Here is a 10,923-nt window from a genome sequence, read left to right on the forward strand (position 1 = left end):
TTTAATTAATTAGTTAGTTGATCATCATATAATGCATGGAATATCATGTGAAGTATATATTGCCCACTTGATGTGATTAGCTTGTTATATATGCTTGCAATTATGTTAAGCTAATACTACGTTTTATTCATCATATTCTTAAGTTTCCTTTGCCCTATCTGATCCTAAATAGTGCAAACTGCTATTTTACGTTAATGTCGGTGGGTGATCGATGTGCTTATCTCTAGCATATAGGTCTCTAGCTTAGCCTTTTTACCAATTAAATTTGCAGTGAAAGAAATAAACGAAAAGAATGTGACATTTAGCTAATGTTTATTCAAGTAAACGCTATTGATGATCTATCAAAATCATCAATTATCGTTGTAAATTAGATGAGATATTATTCATTTAATGTGGATTATGTCCTACCATGTTAAGAGAACATGCCAACTCTTCGAGTAGTACTGTTCCTTAACATTGATCCGTTGGTTTCATTCATTGATTATGCTGTCTTAATTTAGGTACACGTAAAAACTAGAGCTAGTAGTTTATGTGATGTTCTAACCTCCACGATTCCAAACATGGTGTATGCGTTTGAAGTGACATTTTTAGCACATGCAAGTTGGTTGGTCTCTAGGACTTTGCGATTGTCTATTCGCGAAATTGATAAGACATGATGTTGATAACAGTTTAGACGTTTAGTAACACGAATTTAATTATAAATGCATTTTTAGTAGGATGATAAAATTGTAGGACGATAATATTTAGGATACGAAATAGAAATTCGATAATAATGTATAGTGATTAAATAAGTTGATTTGATACTTTGTATTCGAACATACTGAATAATACTGGTCCGGTAATAAATACTAGGCCTTCGGCTCAAAGTTAGAAGCTATATATAACAAGAGGTGTTTACATGTCCTGGTTGAAAACTAGGAGTGAACATTGTCCGTGTTTGTACCCAAAATTATTTTTGGCAACGAAACACGATTGAATTGATGATTTGGTGTGTATTTAGGGTTTGAGGCGAATTGAAGAACAAATAAAAGAGACACAGGTTTTTACGTGGTTCAGCATGGTTTACCTACATCCACGGGTGAATCCCCTTGGGGAGTATTGTTTTATTGATAATAGAATTACAGTCTATTTTTTTTCAGTATGAGCTAGTCTACTTTTTTCTATTGGATACCCCCTTTCCTCTATCAAGGCATCTTCATTTATACAATTTTAATAATTAATTTCGAGATAGACTTAAATGGCATTAATATGCCCTGCAATCAATTCTGCATGAAACTGCTGGAATTAAATCTGCATGCCTCCATCTTCAATTCTGCATGAAACTGCTGGAATTAACTCTGCATGCCTCCATCTTCAATTCTGAATGAAACTGCTGGAATTAACTTTGCATGCCACCATCTTCAATTCTGCATGAAACTGTTTGCATGCTTCTTTGAATAAATTCTGCATGAATAATGGCTGGCAGTATGGATGGACGCTGGCTGGCAGCATAGCTGACTACATGGGTAGAGACTGGCTGGCAGCACATCTGGCAGCATGGCTAGAAACTGGATGGCAGTGAGGCAGAGCACTTGGCTGGGAATTGGTTGGCATCACTGTTAGCAACAAGACTAAAAATTGGCTGGAGGTACGATGTGCAACCTGACTTTGACAGTTGACCAACGGTTGACTTTAACTATTGACCGAGTGTTGACTTTGACCATTGACCGGTCATTGTAATACTGGGCAGGCTGGTGGGCTACTTCGGTTGACTGGTGGCAGCTGAATAGTGGCCCAAAACAATATTTTGGCCCACTATGTGGTATTTTTACTCATGGTACAAACATCGCCCCTCTTAACCTCTAATTTGTTAGGGATTAAGAACATTTCATTTTCCTTGGTCAATGAAAAAATCGCCCTTAAGTGTGGATTACTGTTGCGAAAGTGATTGGAAACCCTCTCTTGCTGTTTGCGGAACTCAAGACACCCCCAAGAGTAAATTTATGTTGTTGAGGCAAAAGGAAAACTGCCTTCATTGATTATGGAAATCGTAATCAAGTCTCCCCCAAGTGAGGCTATTGTGCTTGGAAGATCGGCGGGAAATAGTTAAGTATGAACCATCGTTGTATGCAAAAACAGGACTGAAGGCTGAACTGGTTTGTAACGGAAGCGTGATGCTAGAGTGGAGTGGTGTTGAAAGTGAGTTGTAACTGAATTGTGGTAGTTGCGTAAAACTTGACTAGTAACTGTTGTTTGGAAAAACTGAGTTATATCTGACGTCACTCGGCCGGAATCTGTGCGAGCTTTTGTTGTAAACGAAATTTGAATTGCAGACTGTCAGTAATTTCCGACCAAACTTGGTAGTATCAGTTGTTGGTATTAAGCTGTTGTCAATTACGGACTAAGCTGCGGTAGATGCGAGCGAAGGGGTGTGACCCTTTAGTAGTTGAGATGGTAACAAATTTTGCATGTTGTTGGACCTCCAATGGTCTTGGCTGTGCTACTGAATGTGGCATCGATCTTTATATGTCTTCAATTTTTATATGAATCAGGATAGCAACAACGATGTCGACTAGATCACAATAATTATTGCGGAACTGGATTGTAGTGATTGCGATAAACTGGACTACAAAGGCCACAAAAAACTGCCCTCTGCGGTAATAAGAAAAACTGGGTGGTAACAGTATTGAGCAAAGCTGGTCTGCAGCAGCTGTGATCAGCTCGCCTGCAGGAGATGCGAAGATAACTGGACTGCAACACCTTTGATCAGCTGGACTGCAGTAGGGACGAGCAAAGCTGCACTGCAGCAGCTGCGATCAGTTGGACTGCAGGAACTGCGAACATAGCTGGACTGCAGCAGTTTCGATCGGCTGAAATGCAGCAGAGACGAGCAAAACTGCACTGCAGCAGCTGCGGTCAGCTGGACTGCAGGAGTTGCGAACATAGCTGGACTGCAGCAACTTCGATCAGCTGAAATGCAGCAGCTGCTGAGGGATTGGATTTAAATAGTTCGATAAACCTGAGTGTAAAAGTTATAAATAAAACCAGACTACATCAGTTGCGTCCAACTGAGTTCAAGATGGATGAGAAAAACTGGACTGCATCAGTTGCGTCTAACTGAGTGCAGTAGTTGCTTAGGAACTGGATTACAGCAGTTCGATCAACTTTGTTGTAGCAATTTAACATTACTGATTGCAATAATTGATTCAAAATATTAGGGTGTATGCTCGCCCCCTCTTAATCCTATAACTCGTTGGAGGATTAAGAAGTTTAGGTTACCTGAAGTTTCTATTTTCAGAAGCTGAATTCCGCATTGAAATTAGGTGATATGTAACTCGCCCCCAAGTGGATGGAGTGTTACGCAGCTCGTCCCATAAGAGTTACTTTAGACCATGAGGTGTTACATATCTCGCCCCCAAGGGATGATCAGTCATGTTGAAGTGATATGAAACTCGCCTCCAGAAGATAGTGATTGTCATGCTGCTCAATGCTCGCACAAGGTGCACAGCCTTGCTGCATCTTGCTCGCGCATGGAATGATGTTGAAAGATTTTCTGCTATTTGGAATTCGCGCAGGGGGCCAATCCCACTATTCCAGATTCGCACAAAATTGAGATGTGTGCATCTTCACATGGATTGGCACATGAAAACGCTCGCCACATTGCAGGTGTCCCAGTGAACAAAGGCATGTATGATTATATGAAATGATGCAAAAATATGTAACTTGTATACTTACCTTATGAGATGTGGTGTTGCGACTCTGTGTATGAGGTGGTTATGATGTCCACTGGCTACGTTGATGTTTTCCAGCGACGATGACAAGTGTAGTTGCTTCAGCGTCTTGTCTTGACTCAGCAACTAGATTTGTCTGTGGGACTGGAATGCACCAGTTGAATTAAAACTGGATTGAAGATAATTTTCATGGAACTGTTTTTCAGCAGCTGCGATCAGCTGAACTGTAACAGTTATAAGTAAAACTGGACCGAAGTAGTTGCTGAGAAACCGAACTGCAGAAGTTCGATCATATTGTGATAAAGCAGTTGTGAGGAAAACTGTGCTGAAACAGTTTTGAGAAAAACCGGACTACAGTAATTATACGAAAAGATACTGCAGCAGTTCGATCAACTGGACTGCAGTATTTGCTGAGGAACTGGACTATAGCAGCTCGATCAACTGAACTGTAGTAATTATGCGAAAAAGGACTACATCCGTTCGATCAACTAGTCTGTAGTATTAGCTGAGTATTGGACTACAACAGCTCGATCAACTGGACTGTAGTTGTTGCTGAAAAACTGGACTACAACAGTTCGTTCAATTAACTATAGCAGTTTTAACTAGAACCGTATATGTGCATGTTGAGGTTTATGAATCGAACCAGCACTCACGAACTTTTCACCCGGACAAGTTGTTGGTAGAAACTTGACGCAACAACGTTCGCGAATATTGAATATGATATGTAGTTTTCACTTGATAGTGGTTGACGTGTCGTTCGGAATCTCAAAAACTTATTTTTTTTAAAATTCATGATTTTCCACTACCACGTAGTAGGGAATTGAAAGACGATTCCAACAAGCCTAAAATCAATCAATTCAGACTTAAAACGAAGAAGTTATTGACGAAACAAGATTTTCTCTTAGCGCGCGTGCTGTAGCTAGCGTGGCACTGTTGATTGGACCACATTGCTGACGTGGCATTACTGACTCGGCAGCTTTGCTGACGTGGCGCTGCTTACTAGACCACATTGTTGACTGGACCACATTGCTGACGTGGCATTGCTGATTGGACACAGTGATGACGTGGCGGTAACATGTTGATGACGTGATTTGTTTTTTTTTAATGGCTTTGCTCGATGATCACCTTGCTCCAAAAATGTGATGATGTCATTGTTCCAAAAATATTCTCCTCCAAATGTAGAAATTTTCACTTCATGATGTAGCATATTGAAATTCGATCACAAAGAGCTAAAAATCATCCAATTCGGACGTCGTATGAAGGAGATATCAAAGAAATAAAATCGATGACCAAGCCCAAAAATGAGTGTATTTGGCTAAGCGCACGAAGTGGGGCCGTAAAACCTCAAGCCAAACGAACTGGGGATGAAAAATCGCCTGAATCAATAGTTCGGCTCAACTGGTGAGTTGGCTCGGCTGATTTGACTCGACTAGGGCGTAAATATCCATCAGTTTCTAGCTTGCGGGGTGGAAACATCCAGAGATTATGGGAATATGCTACATTGTGACGTATCGAATCAAGGCTACGGTACACCGAAACGGGATCATGGAATCGAGACTATGCTATTAAACTACACCGAGCTACACCGAAACGGGATCATGGAATTAAGTTATATCGCGCTGCACCACAACATAATTGTTGTCGGACATATGCGGCTGGACGGCTGGCTGCCGCTGCACGGGATCAGAGGCCGGACGGAGAGGTTGGACCGCCCGTTGTCGCTGCACGGCATATTCTGTTAGATGCTGACGGTGTTAGTAATAGAAACGGAATACTTCTCTACTGACGTAATGATGACGCTACTTTGACACAATGGATGATCCAATGATGACGCAATAATTGATGACGTAATGATGATGAAATGATTGATGACACAATGATGATGCAGTGACTGCTGAAGTGGGTGAATAACACTCAGATGTGGGTGACGTAACAATAACGTGGGTGATCAAACCTATTGCAGTGGGTGAAACTTTGCTGCTGCCGGGTTTGGCTGCCGGCTCTGGCCGCCGGTTCTTTTTTTTTATTTATTTTACTTTCTGCGACACTTTTCACGAACTGTGGTCTTTCCTTGCAACAGTTTCTCGCTGTGATCTTTTCTTTGAACATTTGCAACATTTTACTGATATCTTTTATGTTTTGCAACGGCTGGTGTAACAGTTTACGGAACTGTTGTCTTTCTTCCTTGAACTTTCTGCAACAGTTTCCTGTTTTCTTCTTTTTTCTTGGATCTTTAGCAACGGTTCTGCGGACTGTTGCTGTTTCTCATGGATTTTTCAGCCAATATTTTGCTTCACTTTTGTGGCGTGTTCTGAAACTTTTTGAGATGCTTTTCTGGAAGTCTTCTCTAGGATTTGACATCCTTGCGATCATGACAGTAGTGATTTTGACATACTACAAACTCGGACATGTTGATACTGCGTTATTTGGGAAGAAAGTTTTCCAAATTTTAGACTGGAACATGTTGCGGATCGAACATCCAATCAACAATTCTAATGAATTTTGTGGCGGTCCAATTCTGGTGGCACATGAAGGTGATAATTTCAGCAATCTCAAACTGCGAAGCTGGACTGTAGGAGTCGCAATCAACTGGACTACAGTAACTGCGATTAACCGGACTACAGCAGCTGCGGTCAGCTGGACTGCAGTGATTTAGATCAGAATTGGACTGCAACAGTTTCGATCAACTAGAATGCAGCAGTAATTTTGAAGGCATCCAAACTGGAAATTTCTGGATGTTTTTCAAGAGGTTTTTTTTTTTTTAGGGTTTTCTCCTCGTTTTAACTACAATCTTAAAGAACCTTGGACCCTATCATGTTGCGGATCGAACAACCTGCAACAATTTTGTTGATGTTTCACTCCATCTTTTGCCGCGGACCGAACGTCTTGGAAACATTTTCATCAGCCTTTGTAGTGATGCAATTTCAGTGGTTTCAGAAGGTAATTGCTTCAGCAGATCTCGAACAACGAATCTGGACTGCAACAGTCGCGACCAACTGGACTGTAGTTACTGTGATTATCTGGGTTGCAGCTGCTGCGATCAGCTGGACTACAACAATTGCAATCAGACTGGACTGCAGCAGTGATTTTCAAGACGGTCAAACTGCTTTTTGACGGACATGATTTTGAAGCATTTTGCACAAATTTTCTCAATGGGAAAACACGATTCCTTTTCTCGTAGTCCCCTTAGTCGGCGCCAATGTTTGTACCCAAAATTACTTTTGGGCACAAACACACGATTGAATTGATGATTTGGTGTGTATTTAGGAATGGAGGCGAATTGAAGAACAAATAAAAGAGACACAGTTTTTTACGTGGTTCGGCATGGTTTGCCTACATCCACGGGTGAATCCCCTTGGGGAGTATTGTTTTATTGATAATAGAATTACAGTCTATTTTTTTCAGTATGAGCTAGTCTCCTTTTTTCTATTGGCTACCCCCTTTCCTCTATGAGGGAATCTCTATTTATACAGTTTTAATAACTAATTTCGAGATAGACTTAAATGGCATTAATATGCCCTGCAATCAATTCTGCATGAAACTGCTGGAATTAACTCTGCATACCTCCATCTTCAATTCTGCATGAAACTGCTGGAATTAACTCTGCATGCCTCCATCTTCAATTCTGCATGAAACTGTTTGCATGCTTCTTTGAATAAATTCTGCACGAATAATGGCTGACAGTATGGGTGGACGCTGGCTGGCAGCATAGCTGACTGCATGGGTAGAGACTAGATGGAAGCACATCTGGTAGTATGGCTAGAAACTGGATGGCAGTGAGGCAGAGCACTTGGCTGGGAATTGGTTGGCATCACTGTTAGCAACAAGACTAAAAATTGGCTGAAGGTGCGATGTGCAACCTGACTTTGATAGTTGACCAACGATTGACTTTGAATGTTGACCGAGTGTTGAATTTGACCATTGACCGATCATTGTAATACTGGGCAGGCTGGTGGGCTGCTTCAGTTGACTAGTGGCAGCTGAATAGTGGCCCAAAACAAGATTCTAGCCCACTATGTGGTATTTTTACTCATGGTACAAACAGTCTGGATCGGTCCGATCTTCACCTAATCTGTATCAAACCTAACATATGTCGGATTTCAGTTTGACATCCGCATCTGATTCAATATCCGATGGATTGGATGCGGATGATTCAACGAATTTCTTCTATAATCAATATTTAATATATATATATATATAAGAATAAATTAATAATGACTTAAGATCTCAATAAGGTTTACCATAAATTCTAATATTAACTCAAATACACACTACATTTGCTAATATGTTCTTTACTGGTTCATCGTATACTAGGAAAGAATCTTATCTATCATCAAATATTTGTAAAAAGAACCATCAATTTCATTTAACAATAACATTTCTAGTTTTATCTAATACTCTCAAAATCTCAGCAAAAATGAACATATATAATAATCTAATTTCTATTACGGAATATAATAATGTAATGAAATTTATATTAGTATTTCAACTAAACAACTAATATCAACATTAGCGAACAACATAAACATAATGGAGAAGGATAACTATGAACTTAGTGGATGCAGATGTCCAACAGTTTTTTTTTAGCTCCCCATCCAATCCATAAGTATACGGACCTGGCACCCTTCCGGCAAAACTGGTTATGAGTCTTTTTAATTTATACTCTAAACTCTGAATGTATTTAACTTAGGTTTTCTTTTTCTTTTTTTCTTTTTTTTTTGTTTTGATACCATGGACTTTTTGGGCGGATCATTGTATGCTTAGATCATCGTCATATAAATTTAAAGGGTGTCCTAATTGAGGAAAATGATTAAGTTACCTTTTAATTAATTAAATACTTTTTTTTTAAATTAATTATTTTTAAAGAAAATCAAGATTAGCCTACATTTTTGGTTGGTAACCTAGCAGCAAGCAGGGAAACAACTCATTTCTGAATAGCAATACCTAATCTATGAAAAATAAAAGGGATAATTGGAGTTTAATACTCGGATTTTGACCAACATTAGGGTTTGGTCTAACATTTGTCCAACGTTAGGGCTTGGTACCTGGACTGGACGTTGACTACAATTAGGACACCCTTTATCATAATGGCATAGAATTGAGTTTTTTTCATGTATTTGTGTGATTAATGTATTTGATATACTATATCACTATGATCTTACTATATAAAAACCATTTTATTAATGTATATATAGACATGTCCGTGTCCTGATGATTTTGGATTTTTACCGGTCCTTGTGTCCGTGTCGTGTCGTGTCGTGTCAGTGTTCACGGACATGTATATATAGACATGTCCATGTGCCGTGTCAGTGTCCATGCTTCCCAATTGCAAATAGATCTAATGGATTTTTCTTTTAATTATTATTAGGTTCCAGTGAAGACTTTCGCCTAGAAAAAACGATTTTCATTTTTGAAAAAGTATTGCTTACCCATCTTTGGTGGGCTTTATTAGATATGAAATTTAATCGACTGCGGCGGGTGTATATTAATTTTCATTGTTGTGAGAGCAAAAGTTAGTATGATCAATCTATAAATTCTAGGGGTGAGCAACGGACGAACGGTTGCGGATTAGGGGTCACCCGCAACCAAACCGTCAAAGTTGCAGATTTGGGAATTCAAACCGTGACCGGCCCAATCACCCGCGGATTTTCCCTCTGCGGATCAGCGGATCTTGCGGGCCGGTTGCGGATTAACCGCGGATTTGAGATTATATGTGTTTAACCAAATTTACTGCACCAGGTGTGTTGTCAATGCGAGAAAGAGACACCCCGAGCATGTGAAGTTCAGGCATATTCTCTTTGGCACCTGTTGTTTGTCACCTTAGAACCACCCCTGAAGGTGTTTGTTGATCTTGTTGTTATTTTCTTGAGATTATGTAGTATCGTCGGAACTCAGTCTGCATATTGTTTGCAGGTAATGAATTGGCTGGAAAAACAATCACCGACGAGAATGATGGATATCGGCCCAACTATACCATCCATGTACCTAGACAACAGTATCGAAAGTAACCACAGTTACGGACTTGATCTCTTTACACAGGACTCCGACGCTTACATGAAGTGGCTAGACACGAAAGAAGTAGCGTCAATTGTTTACCTTTTATTTGGAAGTTTGGCTTCATTAAGTGAAGATCAGATGGAAGAAATATGCTGGGCATTAAAGAATTGCAACTACAATTTCTTATGGGTGGTCAGGGAACCGGAGGATGAAAAGATTCCTGTGAAGTTCGTCGAGGAGACTTTACCTCTACCTCTCCGAATGCATGTGGATGGAATTCTACATTAGAGGGTTTGAGTTCAGGTGCGCCAATGGTCGCAATGCACCAATCTGCAGATCAACCGACAAATGCGAAGTTCATCGAGGATGTGTGGAGAGTGGGAGTCAGAGCCGAAGGAAACGAGAATGGTATTGTTGTGAGACAGATATTAGAGAACTGTATAAGAGAAGTCATGGAAGGAGATCGACAGGAGGAAATGAAGAGAAATGCTGTGAAATGGAAGGAGTTGGCTAAAGAGGCAGTTGATGAAAATGGAACCTCTAATAACAACATTGAAGAGTTTGTAACTAGTATGCTTTGTATCTCATGAGAAAAATGATATTTAAACCTTATCAATAGCAACAACTATATGTGTTTGTATCTTCAGTGATGTTCTTTGTCTCTTTTCCTATGAACCAATTTATCCTCACGCCTGTTAATCAACAAATGATGCATATATTAAGTTGCCTGCATTTTCATAAAAGTAAAAATGTAGTAGTATATATGCGATTGAAAAATCTCCTACGGTGCGGTTAATCCGCGGATTTGAGATTGCACCCGCAACCGTAACCGCACCGCATGCGGATTTGAGATTGCACCCGTGTCCGGTCTATAACTCTAGCGGATTGGTTTTCACCCGCAAATTTGCGGACGGATACCGATAAAAACCGCGGTTACGGTTTTTATGCTCAGCCCTAATAAATTCAAAAAAAGAAAAAAAGAGAGCAAAAGTTATTCAGTAAGCACAGGCCCAACAATGAAAAATCACTGGACTCTCTTGGAGTTTCCCACGGGAGGTATAGGATTAGGACCGTTTCCGAACGGATGCTATGCTGTCAATATAGTCTTACCACCATGTGGTGTGTGGGTCGAGGGACCACAACTTATAGGCCTTTTTGGCTGTGGGAGGTTGGGGGCCATGGCCATCATCAATTACATGTATCATCTGGTTTTGCT

Source organism: Papaver somniferum, chromosome 5 (genome assembly GCF_003573695.1).
Source record: "Papaver somniferum cultivar HN1 chromosome 5, ASM357369v1, whole genome shotgun sequence".
NCBI lineage: Eukaryota > Viridiplantae > Streptophyta > Magnoliopsida > Ranunculales > Papaveraceae > Papaver > Papaver somniferum.